Here is a 19,430-nt window from a genome sequence, read left to right as displayed (position 1 = left end):
TCTCTATCTTTCAAATAGATAAATCAAATAGATAATTAAAAAAATGTCTAACTAGATTTTTTTCCTGTTATTTGTTAATTCACAGTTTGAATAACAACATGGTCATTGCTACTATTTTTTACATTCTACTAGGTTCTAATTTCTAGGTCCTAAGCAATCCAGAAAATGATCATATTTGGAGCTGATATAATAATCAGCTTTGTGATTACCAGAAGGTAATCAGTCATAGCCTGAGGATATAAGACTGCTATTTTAGTGTCATTTTCTGATTATTTTCATTTCTTTTAATTTAGTTACACTGATGTAAATTTATTTTCTTGATTTAGTATAATAGCCCCACATTGCCATATGCTCATCAAAAACAGACAATAAGTATTTAGAGTTTACTATCTTGTTAATATTCCTACTCAGATTTTTTTGAGGATTTATTTATTTGACAGGAAGAGTTACAAAGAAGGGGAGAGAGAGAGGTCTTCCATTCACTGGTTCACTTTCCAAATGGCCGCAGTGACCAGAGCTGGGCTGATCTGAAGCCAGGAGGGAGGCGCTCCTTCAGAGTCTCCCAAGTGGGTGCAGGGGCCCAAGGACTTGGGCCATCTTCTGCTGCTTTCCCAGGCTATTAGCAGGGAGCTGCAGCTGGGACTTGAATTGGTGCCCATACGGGATGCCTGTACTGCAGGCAGAGGCTTAACCTTCTGCGCTACAGTGCCAGTCCCTACTCAGATTCTTTGATCAGCTTTTACAATCATATATATATATATATATATATATATATATATATATTTCCAGTTTAAAGGAGAGAGGTGAGGGCCAGTGCCGCGGCTCACTGGGCTAATCCTCCGCCTGCGGCTCTGGCACCCCGGGTTCTAGTCCCGGTTGGGGCGCCGGATTCTGTCCTGGTTGCTCCTCTTCCAGTCCAGCTCTCTGCTGTGGCCGGGGAAAGGCAGTGAAGGATGGCCCAAGCACCCGCATGGGAGACCAGAAGGAAGCACCTGGCTCCTGGCTTCGGATTGGCGCAGCGCGCTGGCCGTAATGGCCATTCTGGGGGTGAACCAACGGAAAGGAAGACCTTTCTTTCTGTCTCTCTCTCTCTCTCTCTCTCTCTTAGTCTAACTCTGCCTGTCAAAAGAAATTATAAAAAAAAAAAAAGGAGAGAGGTGAAGAAAACAGTGTTGTGCATCTGTATGTGAAGACAAACCACAAAGAAATAGACTGACATCCAGCACTGTGAAAACAGGGTGAGTTTAATGATATTCTTTTCTTATAAAAGCACCAGTCATATTGGATTAATATCCACTTTAATGACATAATTTCAACCTAATTAGTTCTTTAAAGACTCTATCTCCAGATAGCTTGAGAGGTACATATGATTTTTTTTTTTTTTCGGAAGGAGGGGGGTTGGGGGAAACAGCTTAGGCCACACCATAGCCCCATGGCTGGAGAAACAAAGAGAAGACTTTGAAAAATTTTAACCACTAAATGCTTAGAGATTGAGGTGGGCATTTGGCACAGCAGTTAAGAAGCTGCTTGGGATACCCACACCCCACATCAGATTGCTTCCAATTCCAACTTCCTGCTAATGTGCACAATGGGAGGAAGCATCTGATTGCTCAAGTACTTGGGTCCCTGACACCCATTTGGGAGACCTGGATTGAGTTCCCGACTCCTGATGACTCCTGATGACTCCTGAGTTTGATCTGGCATTGTGGGTAGTTGTGGCATGTTACTACCTTGGGTAGTTAGTCTAGCTCTTGCGGGTAGTTGTGGGCATGAACCAGCAGATGGAAGATCTCTTTCTTTCTGTTTCTCTCTCTGTCTTTCTGTTTCTTTGCCTTTCAAATACATAAAAACAAATTAAATTTTAAAAACTTAGAGAAAAGTTCCTTCAGAATTAACACTCAGACACTTCAGAAAAGGGTGGAGTTAATCTGGTACTTAAGTCTATGAACTCAAAAACCTAAACTATAGCACAAATTAACACATAAGTATGCACTTCTGCTACTGTCAAGACAGAGTAAAAAGAATCAGATTTACTCTCCTCTTTGAAAAACAAAGCAACAAAAAAACTATAAAGTACACAAAACATATCGAACCACTTTTTAAAAATTTATTTATATGAAAGGCAGAGATACACACACACACAGAGAGAGAGAGAGAGAGAGAGAGAGAAATATTCCATCTGCTAGTTCACTCCCCAAATGGCTGCAATGGCCAGGGCTGGGCAAGGCTGAAGTTGGGAGCCAGGGGCTTCTTCTGGTCTCCCACATGGACGCAGGGGCCAGGGACTTGGGCCATCTTTTGCTGCTTTTCCAGGTACATTAGCAGGGAGCTGGATTGGAAGTGGAGCAGCCAGGATTTGAACCACATCCATATGGGGTGCTGAAACCTCAGGTGAAGATTTAGCCCTCTACTCCATAGTGCTGGACCCTTCAAACCAGTTTTTGAGATATCAAGAAATGAAGGATTGTAATCTTGAATAAAATGAGTAGAGTTTTTGACCCAGCGTGCTGACTTGAGAGAGATTTCAGCTTGTGGGTAAGGGAGGGGAACCCAGATAGAGGCTGGCAGAGCCTCCCTGTTGAGGAGACAGGCAAGAGTTTGGGGATACTGGGGCAGTTGGAGTTTGCAGACCAGAGTTGGGAATTGGCTCAGTGAGAACTATGGAAAGCTGTGGAGGGTTTCTCTTGTGTATTCAGGAGAACAAAGGTCAGCACACACATGTGAAGAAATGATTTAAAATTGAAGATAGGACAGCTGAAAGGATCAGAGGGAACATAAAACATTCACACAGGGCCAGAAAAAGTGCCATCCCCAGCAACCAGCCCAGGGAAGTTCACAATTCGTGGAACACTGGCGACAATACAGAGAAGGCTCTTGCCTTGGTGGTGAGGAATAATTAGTCCTGGACTAATCACACTCTGGTTATTCCTAATAAAGATTAAAGGGAAGACCAAAAAGATTCAACCATTTCTAAATTACTTGAGAGCAAAGCTCAATTGCTTCTTGGCCTTTCTGCTAAGATTAAGTGAGAACAAAGCTGAAGTATATTTATAGAAACACAAAACTACCCAAGACTCACCAAGGTGAAATTCACAATTTTAGCAGGCATACAAAATAGTAGGAAAAAAACGGTGAAGAATTAGGAGAACAAAATCAAATGATCTGGATCAAGAACTGATACAGACCACCAGCTGGGTGGGATATCCACGTATACACCAGGCAGCCAAGGCCCCTTGTACTCTGCTGACTTTTTTTCTAGAGGGAGCAGCATGGAGGGTGTGCAGGGAGGGAGGTGGGTGAGCCTTCTGTGGGCAGGAAGGAGGCAGGTGCTGGCGTGAAGACAGATTCATTGAAATGCTGCCAAACAAAACTTTATCGAGCTCTCCCAAAGCTGCAGTCCCTCTGCCTGGAGCCTGTGCTGGAGCCTCTGGGGGCTCACATCACCAACTTGGTCTGGTTATTTTCACTTCCTCTTTTTAAAGAAAAAAAAAAAAAAGGAAGGGGCTTTGTAAGCTTTGTGGCTCAGCAGGTTAAGCTGCCACCTGCCATACCAGCATGCCATGTGAGCTCCAGTTGGTTTCCTGGCTGCTCCATGTATGATTGAGGTCCCTGCTAATGGCTTGGGAAAGCAGCAGAAGATGGCTCAAGTGTTTGGGCCCCTGCCACTCATGTGGGAGACCCTGATGAAGCTCCGGGCTCCTGGCTGCAGCCTGGACCAGCCCTGGCCATTATGGCCACTTGGAGAGTGAACCAGTGGATGGCAGACCTCTATCCCTCTCTCATTGTAAGTCTTTCAAAAAATACATAAATCTTTAAAGAAAAGTAGATTAATGGTTTCCTGGAGATGAAAATAGGCAGGATTACATCAGGTTGTGATGAAACGATTCAGGAGGTGATGTGTAAGTTCATTTTCTTGATTTTGGTAATGATTTCATGAGCATATACAGTTACCAAAACTTATAAAATTGAATATTTTAACTATGTGATATGCAGTTTATGATATGTCAATTATATCTTAGTAAAGTTTTTTTTAAAGTTTATTTTATTTATTTGAAAGACAGAAAGTTACAGAGAGTGGTAGAGACACAGAAAGGTCTTTCATCCACTAGTTTACTCCTCAGATGGCCATGATGGCCAGAGCTGGACCAATCTGAAGCCAGGAGTCAGGAGCTTCTTCCGGGTCTCCCAGGTGGCATTACAGGCTGGGACTTTAACCCACTGTGCCACAGAGCCAGCCCCAGTAAAGCTTTTTTTTTTTTAAGTTATAATTATTGATGGGAATATTCAAGATCATCTCTCAAAACTGGCCTTGTTCTGAAAGCTGTTGTATACTAACTTGCACTTAGTTTGTACTCTGAAACACTAATGTGTAGTTGCTACATCAGTGACTTACTTTGCTGTGTAGTTTTCAACTCACATATCTTTTTTAAAAGGTTTACTTATGTATTAGAAAGTCAGAGTTACAGAGAGACAGAGAGAGATCTTCCATCCATTGGTTCACTCCCTAGATGACTGCCAGGAGCTTCTTCATGGCCTCTGATGTGGATGGCAGAGGCCCAAGCACTTGGGCCATCTTTCGCTGCTTTCCCAGACTATTATCAGGGAGCTGGATTACAAGTGGAACAACCACTGGAACACAAATCTGTGCCCATATTGGATGTTGGGATTGCAGGTGGTAGCTTTTACTCACTATGCCAGATGCCAGCCCCATAGATTTTAGATTTTTTTTCTTCAAGTTTTAATTATTTATTTATTTTTCTTTTATTTGAAAGGTAGGGAGATGGAGAGAGATACAGTGACAAATAGATTTTTCACTCCCTGGTTTACTCTGCAAATGCCTGCAACATCTGGGGCTTTAGACCAAGCTGAAGACAGGATACTGATGCTCAATCTGAGTCTCCCATGTGGGTGGCTGGGACCCAAGTACTTGAGCCATCACCTGCTGCCTCCAGAAAGCGCTTGTCAGGAAGCTGGAATCAAGCATAGCCAGAATTCTAATCCAGGCACTCCAATATGGGATGCAGGCATTTCAAGCAGCCTCTCAAACCTTGCTCCAAATGCTGGCCCCTCACAGGCTCTATTTTTAAAAAAATATTTATTTATTTACTTGAACATTACAGTTACACACATACAGAGAGAGAGAGAGAGAGAAGTCGGTTTTCCATCTGCTGGTTCAGTCCCCAATTGGCTGCAACGGCTAGAGTTGCACTGGTCCAAAGCCATGAGCCAGGAGCTTTTTCTGGGTCTCCCACATGGGAACAAGGGCCCAAGGACTTGGGCCATCTTCTATTGCTTTCCCAGGCCATAGCAGAGAGCTCGATTGGAAGTGGAACAGCCGTGACTCGAACCAGAGCCCATATGGGATGCTGGCACTGCAGTTGGCAGCTTTACCCACTGCACCACAGTGCCTGCCCTCCTCACAGATTCTTTTTTTTAAAAAAGATTTATTTATTTATTTGAAATTCAGAGTTACACAGAGAGATGAGTGGGAGAGGAGAGGAGAGGAGAGGGAGAGAAGAGGGGAGGAGAGGTGAGAGAGAGAGAGAGAGGTCTTTCATCCGATAGTTCACTCCCCAATTGGCCACAATGGCCGAAGCTGTGCCATTCCAAAGCCAGGAGCCAGGAGCTTCTTCCAAGTCTCCCACATGGGTGAAGGGGTCCAAGGATTTGAGCCATCTTCTACTGCTTTCCCAGGCCATAGCACAGAACCGGATGGGAAGTGGATGTCTCAAACTGGCGCCCATATGGGATGCTGGCGCTTCATGCCAGAGCATTAACCCGCTGCACCACAGGGCTAGCCCCCCTCACAGACTTTTTTTTTAAATTTTTTTTTTGACAGGCAGAGTGGACAGTGAGAGAGAGAGACAGAGAGAAAGGTCTTCCTTTTTCCATTGGTTCACCCTCCAATGGCCGCTGCGGCCGGCGCATAGCTCTGATCTGGAGCCAGAAGCCAGGTGCTTCTTCTGGTCGCCCATGCAGGTGCAGGGCCCAAGCACTTGGGCCATCCTCCACTGCACTCCCAGGCCATAAGAAAGAGTTGGACAGGAAGAGGGGCAACCAGGACAGAATCCGGAGCCGCGACTGGGACTAGAACCCGGTGTGCCGGCACCGCAGGCGGAGGATTAGCCTATTGAGCTACAGTGCCGGCCTCACAGACTCTTAGTAGGAGTTTTAGCCAGTATTTGCTGTAGACTTTGTTTTCCAGTGGATCTTCTCTTCCTGAAATGATTTTTTTAAAAAAGATTTATTTATTCATTTGAATGTCAGAGTTACACAGAGATAGGAAGAGACAGATGGGAAAGAGAGAGAGAGAGACAGATCTTTCATCCACTGGTTCACTTCCCAAATGACAGCAATGGCTGGGTTGGGCCAAGGCCAAAGCCAAGAGTTGGGAGCTTTTTCTGGATCTCCCAAATGGGGACAGGGGCCCAAGAACTTGCACTATCCTTCTCTGCTTTCTGGGACACCTTAGGAGGGAGCTGGATCAAAAGTGAAACAATTGGTCTCATACCAGCACCCATATGAAATGCCGGCACTGTAAGCGGTGATTATATCCACTACACCACAGTACCAGTCCCATCCTGACAGAATTTTGTAGGTCCAGTAGCTTCATTTAATGTTTAGAAGGTGAGGGATTTAATTAAATCAACACATTCTTTTTTTTTTTTTTTATTTAATGAGCATAAATTTCCAAAGTACAGCTTATGGACCACAATAGCCTCCTCCCCTCTCCGTGTCTTCTCTCCCATCCACAACGCTCCCCTCTCCCACTCCCTCTCCCATTCCCCTTCACATCACGATTAATTTTCAATTATCTTTATATACAGAAGATCAATTTAGCGTATGTTAAGTAAAGATTACCACATTTTGCTCCCACACAGAAACACAAATGTAAAATACTATTTGAGTACTAGTTATAGCATTGATTAAACACCTAAGAGTAATTGTGTATTAATTACAGAGTTCAACCAATAGTTTTAAGTAGAATATAAAATGCATCTTTTGTATTGTTGTGGCTTCCCCCCGACCGACCTCCCTCCCGTGGCCCTCCCCTCACCCACTTCCTCTCCCATCCCGCCCTTCATCACGTTTCATTTTCAATTACCTTCATATACCGAAGATCAATTTAGTATATACTAAGCAGGGATTTCAACAGGTTGCACTCACACAACCGAACCAGGTATAGGGTATTGTTCGACTAGTAGTGTTGTTTTTGAGTTTCATAGTTAAACAGATTAAGGACAGAGATCCTGCGAGGGGAGCATGAACCCAGTGACTCCCGTTGTTGATTTAACAACTGGCACTCTTATTCATGACGTCAGCAATCACCCGAGACTCTTGCTATGAGCTGTCTAGGCTATGGAAGCCCCTTAAATCAACACATTCTTATCAGCTATGTCAGTGAAAAAAAATATGGAGAAGGAATGGAGTCTTGCTGAAATTATGCCCAACTAAGTAGACAAGGCATTCCCCGTGTGGTGATGGTTGCTCTTGACTTTCTAACATTGTGTTGTCCTCTGTAATAATGAAGCATCTTGTGCAAAACATCTAGCTACCCCATGAATGACTTCAATTTTGCAATCTCCTTGTGAATAAAAAGTATAGTAATTAGGACTTGTTTGTTTTCAATGAGATCAATAACAGAGCTTTTTAATCTTCTTCCTTCTCCCTCTTTATCTCTCCTATTATTGAACAATTCAAGAAATATCTAGTAAGCACTGAAGTACCAGACACACTTAGCTGTTACATCCTTCTAGAGCCTTGTTATTCTAAGTGTATTCAGTGGAACCAGCCGCAGCATCACCTGGAAGCTCATTAGATATGCAGAATCTTAGTCTTCTTCCAGACATACAGGATCATTATCTGAATTTTAACAAGATCCCTCAGTGACTTTATGTATATTTCAGAAGTTCTCTTCTAGAGATTTCTCCTTAGTTCTGCCACTTAAAGGTTGTTATGACTTTGCAATAGTAAGTTCACTGCTCTAAGTCATTAACAAACTGGGTGACAAAAAATGGTAGTAGAACTTGCTTCATGTATTGTAGGGGGAATTTAATTAGATTGACCATCTAAGCCTTCAATGTACTGGTTGTCACCCCATAAGTTTTTTTTTTTAGATTGCCTATTCCTCTTCCTCCTAACCACTTCCCTGCTAATTACATGTTCATAAGGCTGTCAGAGAGTTAGAGAGAGGCAGAAGGGGGGAGAGAGAGAGAGAGGGAGAGGGAGAGGGAGAGGGAGAGAATATCAGTCTTGCATCTGCTGGTTCACTCCCCAAATGGCCTTAATGGCTAGAGCTGAGCTGATCTGAAGCCAGGATCCAGGAGCATCTTCCCAGTCTCCCACACAAGGTCAGGGGCCCAAGCACTTGGGCAATCTTCTACTGGCTTCCCAAGTCATAAACAGAGAGCTGGATCAGAAGAGGAGCAGCCGGTGCTCATATAGGATGCTGGTGCCACAGGCAGAAGTTTACCCTACTACACCACAATGCCGGCCCCAGAACTGGATATATTTAAGAGCTTCAAATATTAGTAGCATTGTTCAGACACTGAGGTGGGATGACTTCCTACTCTGCTGATTTTCTCTTCTTTTTGTTTGGTTTCTGCAAGGCACAGTTCTGTGGGTGGCTGACTACCTTTGACCTCCTAAGTTACTAATAAGCTCCAGATCATGCCCATTCCATTCAAGTCTAAATCTCCAGATGTTAAGCTGATGCTTGGCACAGGATAACAATTTGATTTATGTGTGCTGTATGTATGGACTTATGGATTAATGGATTGGGTCTTTACAGAGTCCTAGAAATATCCCTTCATAGTCACAGTATTCCCATTATTGTGCTTTTCTTAGGGTGGAGGTAGGGATAGGGAGAATTTTTTTTAATTTAAAATTTTAGATTAGTTTTTCCCCAAAGAAACTTTTTATTTAAGGAATACAAATTTCATACATTTCATAAGTACAACTTTAGGAATACGCACCCACCCACCCACCCTCCTCCTCATCCCTTTCTCATTCCCAGTCCCATTAACTTTATGCATAGAAGGCCAACTCTATACTAAGTAAAGAGTTCAAAAATTTGCACAGAAAAGAAAAAAAGAACTGTTCCTCAACAGTCTAGACAAGGGCTGTTCAAAATCATTGCAACTTGAAAATAATTTCTCTTCTTTTTTTCTTTTAGGACTTAATTAACTTTAAAAAAGCACTCAAGAATGATACATCTTTTGTGATCACTTAGATATAACTTGAACTTATGAAACGTAAGAACATCCTCCACTTAACATATTAAAAGAAAGTAAGTCGGCCGGCGCCGCGGCTCACTAGGCTAATCCTCCGCCTTGCGGCGCCGGCACACCGGGTTCTAGTCCCGGTTGGGGCGCCGGATTCTGTTCCGGTTGCCCCTCTTCCAGGCCAGCTCTCTGCTGTGGCCAGGGAGTGCAGTGGAGGATGGCCCAGGTGCTTGGGCCCTGCACCCCATGGGAGACCAGGAAAAGCACCTGGCTCCTGGCTCCTGCCATCAGATCAGAGCGGTGCGCAGGCCGCAGCACACCGGCCGCGGCAGCCATTGGAGGGTGAACCAATGGCAAAGGAAGACCTTTCTCTCTGTCTCTCTCTCTCACTGTCCACTCTGCCTGTCAAAAAAAAAAAATTAAAAAGAAAGTAAGTCCTTGAGAATGAGTTTTATCGTTAAGGAAACACCTAAGAAAACAAGCAATGGAGTTGGACACTTAGGCCTAATTAAAACTTATGAGACATAAACATATCATCCATTAATACATTAAAATGAAATAAATCTTTGAGAAACAAGTTTTACTGTTAATTATCATAATACAACTCTTTGAGGACAGAGGTCCTGCATGGGAGGTTAGTGACTCCTGTTGTTAATTTAACAATTAAACTCTTATGAATGATGTCAGTGATCACCTGAGGCTCTTGATATGAGCTACCTAGGCTATGGAAGCCTTTTGAATCCACAATCTCATTAGACAAGGCCATGAGCAAAGTGGAAGTTCTCTCCTGCCTTCAGAGAAAAGCACATCTTTCTTTGATGTCCACTTCTTTCCACTGGGGTCTCATTCACAGAGATCCTTCATGTAGCACAATTTTTGCCACAATGTCTTGCTTTCCATGCCTGAAATGCTCTCATGGGCTTTTCAGCCAGATCAGAAGGCCTTAAGGGCTGATTCTAGGATCATAGTGCTGTTCCACATCTGATCCAGCTCCCTGCTAACAGCCTGGGAAAAGTTGCAGAAGATGGTCCAAGTGTCTGGGTTCCTGCCATCCACCTGGGAGACCCAGGTGAAGCTTCTGGCTCCTGCCTTCATCCTGGCCCAACCCTGGCCATTGCAGACATTTGGGAAGTGAATCAACTGATAGAAGATCTCTCTCTCTCTCTCTCTCTCTCTCTCTCTCTCTTTCACTCTCTCTCTCTCTGCCTCTCCTTCTCATTCTATAACTCTTATTTCAAATAAATAAATCTTTTAAATCACTATGTTCCTAAATCTGTACATCAAACTTTTACAACTTAAAGAAAATTGGAGAAAAAAAAGAATATAATACTGTATATTTATGAATAGCCATTTCTACAAAAAGAAAATATCTTTCAATTTAAAAAGTTATGTCTGGGTAGCAGGGTGTTCACAGCAGGTTAACCACCACTCAGGGTGCCCACAACCCATGCTGGAGTGCCTAGAGTCAAGTCCAGGCTTTGCTTCCCTATCCAGCTCCTGCTAATACCAACCCTGAAAAGAATTAAGTGATGGTTCAACTACTTGGGTCCCTGCTACCTATGTGCTAGATCCAGATGGAGTTCCTAACTCATGAGTTCAGCCTGGCCCAGCCCAAAACACCCTCTCCCTTTCCCTCTCCCTCTCCCTCTCACTCTCTCCTCCATTTCTGCCTTTCAAATAAATAAATTTTAAATAAATGTTTTAATCTTCAAATTTAGATATGTACGGAATAAACATTAGATATCAACTGAAAGTTCTTTATAATTTAAAGATACAAGGATAGCTTTTTGACAAAGGTAACTAAAATAATTTCCTGTGAACATTAAATTCATTGCTGTCAACTTCCCTGAGTCCAGGAGATAGTAACCACATACTACCCAGCCATTATGTAGACTGAATTGTATTCCTCCCAGGTTCATATGTTGAAGCTCTAATCCCCAATTTAATATCATTTGGAAATGGCGATTAGGGGAGGTAATCAGTTTTAGATGAGGTTATGAAGGTAGGGTGCCCTTATAAAAGGAAACCAGAGACCGGCACCGCGGCTCACTAGACTAATCCTCCGCCTGTGGTGCTGGCACCCCGGGTTCTAGTCCTGGTCGGGGTGCCAGAGTCTGTCCCAGTTGCTCCTCTTCCAGGCCAGCTCTCTGCTGTGGCCCGGGAGTGCAGTGAAGGATGGCCCAAGTGCTTGGGCCCTGCACCAGCAGGGGAGACCAGGAGAAGCACCTGGCTCCTGGCTTCAGATCAGCGCATTGCGCCAGCCATAGCAGCCATTGGGGGAGGGGGGGTGAACCAATAGAAAAAGCAAGGAAGACCTTTCTCTCTCTCTCTCTCACTGTCCACTCTGCCTGTCAAAAAAAAAAAAAAAAATGGAAACCAGAGAGCTTCCTCTCTTCCTCTCTACCCTATGAGGGCACAGAGAGAAGATGGCCATCTGAAGTCAGGCATACCTTCACCAGGAAGCAATCTGCCTACACCTTTTTCTTGGATGTTTGAATCCCCAGAAACATAAGAAATAAGTGTCTGTTAGGGTCAGCGCTATGGCATAATGGGTAAAGACGCCGCCTGCAGTGTACGCATCTAATATGGGCACCGGTTCATGTCCTGGCTGCTCCACTTCCCATCCAGCTCTCTGCTATGGCCTGGGAAAGCAGTAGAAGATGTCCCAAGTCTTTGGGCTCCTGCACTCACGTGGGAGACCCGGAAGAAGCTCCTGGCTCCTCACTTCGGATCCGCACAGTTCCAGCTGTTGCGGCTAATTTGGGAGTAAACCAGCAGATAGAAGACCTCTCTCTCTCTCTGCCTCTCCTCTCTCCGTGTAACTCTGAATTTCAAATAAATAAATAAATCTTTTAAAAAAGAAAAGAAAAGTAAGAAATGTCTGTTGTTTAAGCCACCCAGGCTACAGTTTTTTGTCATAGCAATCCAAATGGACTAAGGCAAGCTTCTCTCTCTCTCTCTCTCTGTTTCCTTTTTTTTTTTTTTTTTTTTTTTTTTTGGACAGGCAGAGTGGACAGTGAGAGAGAGAGACAGAGAGAAAGGTCTTCCTTTTCCGGGTTCTAGTCCTGGTCAGGGCGCCGGATTCTGTCCCAGTTGCTCCTCTTCTAGTCCAGCTCTCTGCTGTGGCCTGGGAAGGCAGTGGAGGATGGCCCAGGTCTTTGTGCCCTGTACCCGCAGGAGGAAGCACCTGACTCCTGGCTACTACGGATTGGCACAGCACGCTGGCCACAGCGCACTGGCCATAGTGACCACTTGGAGGGTGAACCAACGGAAAAGGAAGACCCTTCTCTATGTCTCTCTCTCTCACTGTCTAACTCTGCCTGTCAAAAAAAATAAAAAATAAAAAGAAGAAGAAGAAAGAATAAGAGTGGCCTTATTTTCTTTTTATATCATTCTGTGTTGCTGTGGATTTGTTCTGAGAAGAGGAGCGCAGTGGGGACAAGAGGCACGGAGTCACCACACAGACACCGGGAGTTGGGTGAAAGAGGGCCAGAAGCGAGCAGCCCACAGACTCATTTATTTCAGTTGATACAGCAGCTTATATAGCTGAGGCAGCCAATCAGGTCAAGGATCAGTTTATGCCCTAACCAGTCACAGACTGTTGCCAAGCAGGCTCCATTGCCAGGTGGGTTCCTAAGCCATTCCTGAGTAAATGACACTTGCTTGCCAGTGGCCATCTTTGCATGGCCTTCTCATTCCACCACAATTCTGCATTTTAAAATTTTATGCAATTAATATATATTAATTTTATAATCAGAAAAGGAAAATCAATTTTTTTAATGCTGAAAACTTGTTGATATTTCTGACATTTCACAAAACATCTTTTGTTGGCATTCTACAAGCGATACCATCTAATAATGTCCCAATATTTCTTCTTGTGAGGACAGTTTATGTATCTTTTTGACTTCTGTAATATTTGTTATTTCAGGGAGATTTTCCAGAGAAACCTGCTGCCCTTCCACTTGAACTATTAGATGTTGATCTGTTTGTTTTTCTCCCTCTTCAACGTAAACAATTAGAATTGAAGTATCATTTCCTGAGACACAAAATTTTTCAAAGCTTCTGAAATATTGTGGTTTGGGGAAAGACTGAAAATAATTTCTGTAAACAGCATTCTTGTCTTCATTTTTCCAAGTCTGTAGAAGTGAATGGCCTTGTTTGCTGCCACAAGTGTCTGAAACAGATCACCAATCACTGCAGGATTTCTCAGTGAACCATCAGTGGTGCCTTCCACGGTCTTTTTCCTCAGGTCTCCTGCATTTTTTATGTCTTTAAACAACAAAAGGGTCACCCTGCATTGGGGAAGCAAGTCCAGCTGGTGCACTAACTGCATTTCACTGATAAGCAGGATTCCACAGTCGCCTCTGGTCCGTCCCCGAAGAACTCCCACTCGATATGATTTTCATAAAAGGATCTGTACTGGAAAAAAGGGATCCAGTGACTGCTGAAAAGAAACTTGAGGGTTTTTCGCAGTCCTTTGTGCTGCAGTTTGGCCATTGCCTGGAGAGAGTACTACTGTGGTACAGTGAAGGTTTCTACTGATATCTGCTATACATTCCACCTTCCAGCATAAATCATGTGGATATAGATGAAGGGATGTCACATCCCCCATCTATCTAGTCCTGGAGAAAAGATCATCAGCATATTTAAGAAAAGAAAATTTATTTCTACTGAAAAATTTAAAAATTCACAAGATTGTGGACCACAAGTTATCATCACAAGTATGGTATAAAAAAATTACATGAATGGGGCCACCATTGTGATGTAGTGGATAAAGCCACTACTTGTAATGCCAGCATCCCATATAGAGACCAGTTCAAGTCCCAGCTGTTCCACTTCCAATCTTGCTCTGTAGACAGCCTGGGAAAAGCAGCAGAAGATGCCCCAAGTACTAGAACCCCTGCACCCATGTGGGAGAACCGGATGGAACTCCTGGTTCTTGGCTTCAGCCTGGCTCAGCATTGGCCAATGCAGTTATCTGGGGAACACACCAGAAGACACAAGTTTCTCTCTCTCTTTCCCTTCCTCCCTTCCTCCCTCCCTCCTTCCCTCCCTCCCTCCTCTCTCTCCCTCTCTCCCTCCTTCCCTCCCTCTAGCTCTGACTTTTAAATAGATTAATAAATCTTTTTAAAGTTATACCAAAAATACCATATTTCATAAATTACAAGGCATATATTTTCTTGTGCTTTTACTTCTTTCCAAACTTCTTCAGATCACGGAAATTCTCTTTTCTAAATGCTTTTAAATCTTCCTGATTTGTTAATAGCTCCTATAACAACATATTTAGCAATCACAACAAAAAATAAATATAATACCTCTGTAAATCCAGTTTCAACTACCTAGTAACCAGAGGATCTGGTAAACTGAGGAGGGAAGAAAAATATTTTTCTAAAAATATTTTATGTATTTATTTGAGAGATAGAGTTACAGTGAGAGAGAGAGACAGAGAAAGGTCTTACATCCACTGGTTCACTCCCCAAATAGCTGCAACAGCCAGAGCTGGGCCTATCCAATGCCAGGAGCCAGGAGCTTCTTCCAGGTGTCCCAAATGGCTGCAAGGACCCAAGCACATGGGCCATCTTCTACTGCTTTCCCAGGCCATAGCAGAGAGCTGGATCAGAACAGGAACAGCTGGGATTAGAACCAGCACCAATATGGGATGCCAGTGTTTCAGGCAGAGGATTAATCCACTGCACCACAGCACCGGCCCCTGAAGAAAAAGATTTAAATCCATTTTAGTATGGCTCAATTGATCCCTTAGTTAATTTGCATTTATAATGGTACCTATATAGTTATCATTAACTACAATTTTCCTTTTCATTTCTCAGGAAAGGTCAAATGCAAAATTTACTTCAAAAAATCAACATGAAGGATAAAGTAAAACCATAATTATTCACTATACAGGGTCAAGGTTACACAGGAGCCCTTTGTCTCAAATGTGCAAACCCAGTCCCTATTTTCCAGAAATTAATCACAGCCACTGCCTCACACCTGGCCTTACAACTCTATCCAGGGGAACTTTTTTAGAAATATGAATTTCTTACAAATCAAAACCACAATGAGGTTTAACCTCACCCCAGTTAGAATGGCTCACATACAGAAATCTACCAACAACAGATGCTGGCGAGATTGTGGGACAAAGGGACACTAACCCACTGTTGGTGGGAATGCAAACTGGTCAAGCCACTATGGAAGTCAGTCTGGAGATTCCTCAGAAACCTGAATATAACCCTACCATACAACCCAGCATTCCCACTCTTTGGAATTTACCCAAAGGAAATTAAATTGGCAAATAAAAGAGCTGTCTGCACCTTAAAGTTTATTGCAGCTCAATTCACAATAGCTAAGACCTGGAATCAACCTAAATGCCCATCAACAGTAGCCTGGATGAAGAAAGTATGGGATATGTACTCTATAGAATACTATACAGCAGTAAAAAAAAAAAAAAAAAAAAAAAAAAAAAAAAAAAAAACAATGAAATCCAGTCATTTGCAACAAAATGGAGGAATCTGGAAAACATTATGCTGAGTGAAATAAACCAGTCCCAAAGGGACAAATATCATATGTTCTCCCTGATCGGTGACAAAAACCGAGCACCAAAAAGGAAACCTGTTGAAGTGAAATGGACACTATGAGAAACAGTGACTTGATCAGCCCCTGCCCTGACTGTTGATGAACTTAATACTTTATCCCTTTTAGTATTTTTTTTGTTCTACTTAATAATATTGGTTGAACTCTGTAATTAACACACAATTATTCTTAGGTGTTTAAATTTTAACTGAAAAGTGATCCCCATTAAATATAAAAGTGGGAATAAGAGAGGGAGGAGATGTACAGTTCAGCACATGCTCACTCAGACTTACCCCAAACAGTAGAGTTAGAAATGTGCCAGGGGATTCCAATTCAATCCTATCAAGGTGTCATGTACCAATGCCATCTCACTAGTCAAAGTGATCAGTTTCAGTTCATAATTGATCATAATGATAGGATTAAGAATCAAAGGGATCACATAAACAAGAATAGTGTCTGCTAATACTAACTGATAGAATTAAAAAGGAGAGAACAATCCAACATGGGAAGTGGGATACACAGCAGACTCATAGAATGGCAGATGTCCTAAACAGCACTCTGGCCTCAGAATCAGCCCTTAAGACATTCAGATCTGGCTGAAGAGCCCATGAGAGTATTTCAGGCATGGAAAGCCAAGACACTCTAGGAAAAAAAAAACCCTAAATGAAAGATCTCTGTGAGTGAGATCCCAATAGAAAGAACAGGTCATCAAAGAAGGAGGTACCTTTCTTGAAGGAAAGAGAGAACTTCCACTTTGACTATGACCTTGTCAAAATAAAATCGGAGTCAGTGAACTCAAAAGGCTTCCATAGCCTTGGCAACTCATGACAAGGGTGATTACTGATGCCATAAACAAGAGTGTCAACAACAGGAGTCACTGTGCACTGACTCCCCATGTGGGATCTCTGTCCTTAATGTGTTGTACTATATGAATTAACAGTATAACTAGTACTCAAACAGTACTTTATACTTTGTGTTTCTGTGTGGGTGCAAACTGTTGAAATCTTTACTTAGTATATACTAAATTGATCTTATGTATATAAAGAGAATTGAAAATGAATCTTGATGTGAATGGGATGGGAGAGGGAGCGGGAGATTGGAGGGTTGCGGGTGGGAGGGGGTTATGGGAGGAAAAAGCCACTGTAATCCAAAAGCTGTACTTTGAAAATTTATATTTATTAAATAAAAGTTAAAACAAAGAAATATGCGTATCTACACTTGTGAAAGTTTTTGTTCAGGAATTCTGTCTGTAAGAGACCAGAAATTTAAATTTTGTTGACTGAGTGTGCTATGAAATGATATTCAGGACATGTGGAGAAATTTAAAAAAAAAAAAAAAGCAAGTAGCAGGAAAAAATATATATTGTGAATTTTTTTAAACAAAATATATACAAAGAGTACTTCAAAAGTTCATGGGAAGATATAATTAAAAGGTAAATTTAAGGGCCAATATTGTAGCACTGTAGGTTAGACTGCTAAAGATACCACCATCCCATATGAGTGTTGGTTTGAGTCTAGGCTGCTCCATTTACAATCCGGCTCCCAGCTAACACACCTTAGAAAGCAGTAGAAGATGGCCCAAGTGCCTGGGTCCTTGCCACCTATGTGAAAGACCCAGGTAGAGTTCCAGGCTTCTTGTTAGCCTGGTCCAGTCTGGCCATTGCAGCCATCTGGGGGAGTGAACCAGTGAATGGATAATCTCTCCCTCCTTCTCTGTCTCTCCCACTCTCTATGAAACTCTACCTGTTGAGTAAATAAACACATTGTTAAGAAAAGATGAATTTACTTCAATGCAAAAATTTTGATATCCATGTGTGAGTTTTTTTCCTAATGTATGTTTTCCATAAACTTTGTGAAGACCATGCATATAAATGGATTTTTATTCATTTGTGTGGGGAGCAACCCGGACTGGACTGAGTTACTGGAATTAAGACTTATTCTATGCATCTGCTCTCCCACAATATGGCACTGGGAGAGGAGGCAACAGCTTCTACCCAGCTGCCTCTCACCAACTTGACAAGCTGCAGGACCTGCTCCTGATTGGAGGAGAGCAGCGTACTCGGCGTGTGGGCAGCCGAGTTGGGATTGGCGGAGGAGGACTATAAAGGAGGAGAGAGACGGCATGCACCAGGAACATCTAAGGGGAACATCTAGCTGAAGGAACACCTGTGCAGCCCCCGAGAAGAGCCGGCCGGCGGTGTGCCGCTCCCCTGCGGAAGTGGGGAATGTGGCCAGGGGGAACTGCCCTTCCACGGAGGTGGAAGGGATAGTAGCCAACCCGGGAAGAACCAGCAGCAAACCTGGGGAGGGCCGAGCAGACGAAAGAACAGCGCAGGGTCCTGTGTTGCTCCTCCACGAAGAGGGGGAGCGACATAATGGTGCCGTGACTCGGATATGAAGCCTAGGCAGGCCTTAGTGTCGTTCCTCCACGAAGAGGGGGAGCGACATAATGGTGCCGTGACTCGGATATGAAGCCTAGGCAGGCCTTAGTGTCGTTCCTCCACGAAGAGGGGGAGCGACATAATGGTGCCGTGACTCGGATAGGAAACCTAGCTCGGATAGGAAACCCAGGACGGATAGGAAACCTAGGAGGAAGAACTGGGAAAATACCGGAGAGAGAGACTAGCAAACAGCCTAGGGAAAAGCCGGACGAAAAGGGTGCCGGAAGAAGCTATTGAAAGCCTAGGCATAGACTCGGATATGGACTGTGGGAAAGAAGTTAGGATTGAAAGCGAAAGTGAAAGCTTTCATAGACTCGGATGCGGACTATGGCGGGGAAGCTAGGAGATTGAAAGCGAAAGTGAAACCTGGAGGAGGCTTGGACTCGGATACGGACTGTGGGGAGAAGCCAGGAGAAAGGAGAGGAATATTGTTGGAAGAAAATTTAAGGAAACATACCGGGTAGAGAAAAATGTTAGGGAGGATGAAGCCGCGAGTGCAGGCCAAGGCGGAAACATAAGCCACCTTGGAATTCTTCAAGTCACCCCGGGGAGCAAGAGGCGAAGATCTGGAACCAGAGGCAGAGACGTGGGCCGCCAGGTTGAAATTCGCCAGGTTAGTCCGGGGAACTTGGACTGAATGCCGGTGGTGGCAGAAACATTCGCGGAAGCCGCCGCGTGCAGAGAGAGCACGGGGCGTGAATAGATAGGGAACGCGGGGCTGGCGCGAGGCCGTGGTGCGGGCGCGAAGTGCGTGGAGACCACGGAGCGTGCGCGCGAAGCCGAGCCGCGCAGAGCCGGGAGCCCGCCGGCGGGGCGAGGCGCCGGGAAGCCGCGCAGAGCCGCAGAGCCGTGAAGCTGCCGCGGGGCGAGGTGCCGAGAAGCAGCCTCGGGGCGAGCGCCGCCGGGAAGCCGCAGGGATAAGAGAAACAGAAGTTTAGAAGTAGAATGAGAGAAATAGGAATGTTGGAAGATAGAAGTGGAGTGGGAGAAATAGGAATGCCCGGAGATAGAGAAATAGAGAAATAGAAAGGCCTCCCCTCAACATGGCAATGAGAAAGCTTGGATTCGGTCTGCCTGATTAAGTGAGGCGATGAGCACCTGCGGGCGGCTAGCAGCTTATGCGCCGCAGGTCACCGAAGACAGGCACGAATTAACATCAGTAAGGCCTCCCCACAATACTGCAATTAGAAGGCTTG

At 43.9% G+C, this 19,430-nt stretch overlaps 1 long non-coding RNA gene and 1 pseudogene across 1 annotated transcript in view; both read right to left on the bottom strand.

The window, feature by feature from the left end:
- The window catches only part of LOC149126999 (uncharacterized), a 101,467-nt gene that overhangs the window by 43,466 nt on the left and 38,571 nt on the right, over positions 1 to 19,430 (bottom strand). The gene's annotated exons all lie outside the window — the stretch shown is intronic.
- LOC100353040 (EKC/KEOPS complex subunit TPRKB pseudogene) lies at positions 13,035 to 13,780 on the bottom strand (annotated as a pseudogene).

The sequence above is a fragment of the Oryctolagus cuniculus genome, chromosome 4 (genome assembly GCF_051225735.1).
Source record: "Oryctolagus cuniculus isolate XC-2025 breed Fujian yellow rabbit chromosome 4, ASM5122573v1, whole genome shotgun sequence".
Lineage (NCBI taxonomy): Eukaryota > Metazoa > Chordata > Mammalia > Lagomorpha > Leporidae > Oryctolagus > Oryctolagus cuniculus.
The sequence above is the reverse complement of the archived record's forward strand: the minus strand, read 5'-3'. Positions and strand labels throughout refer to the sequence as shown.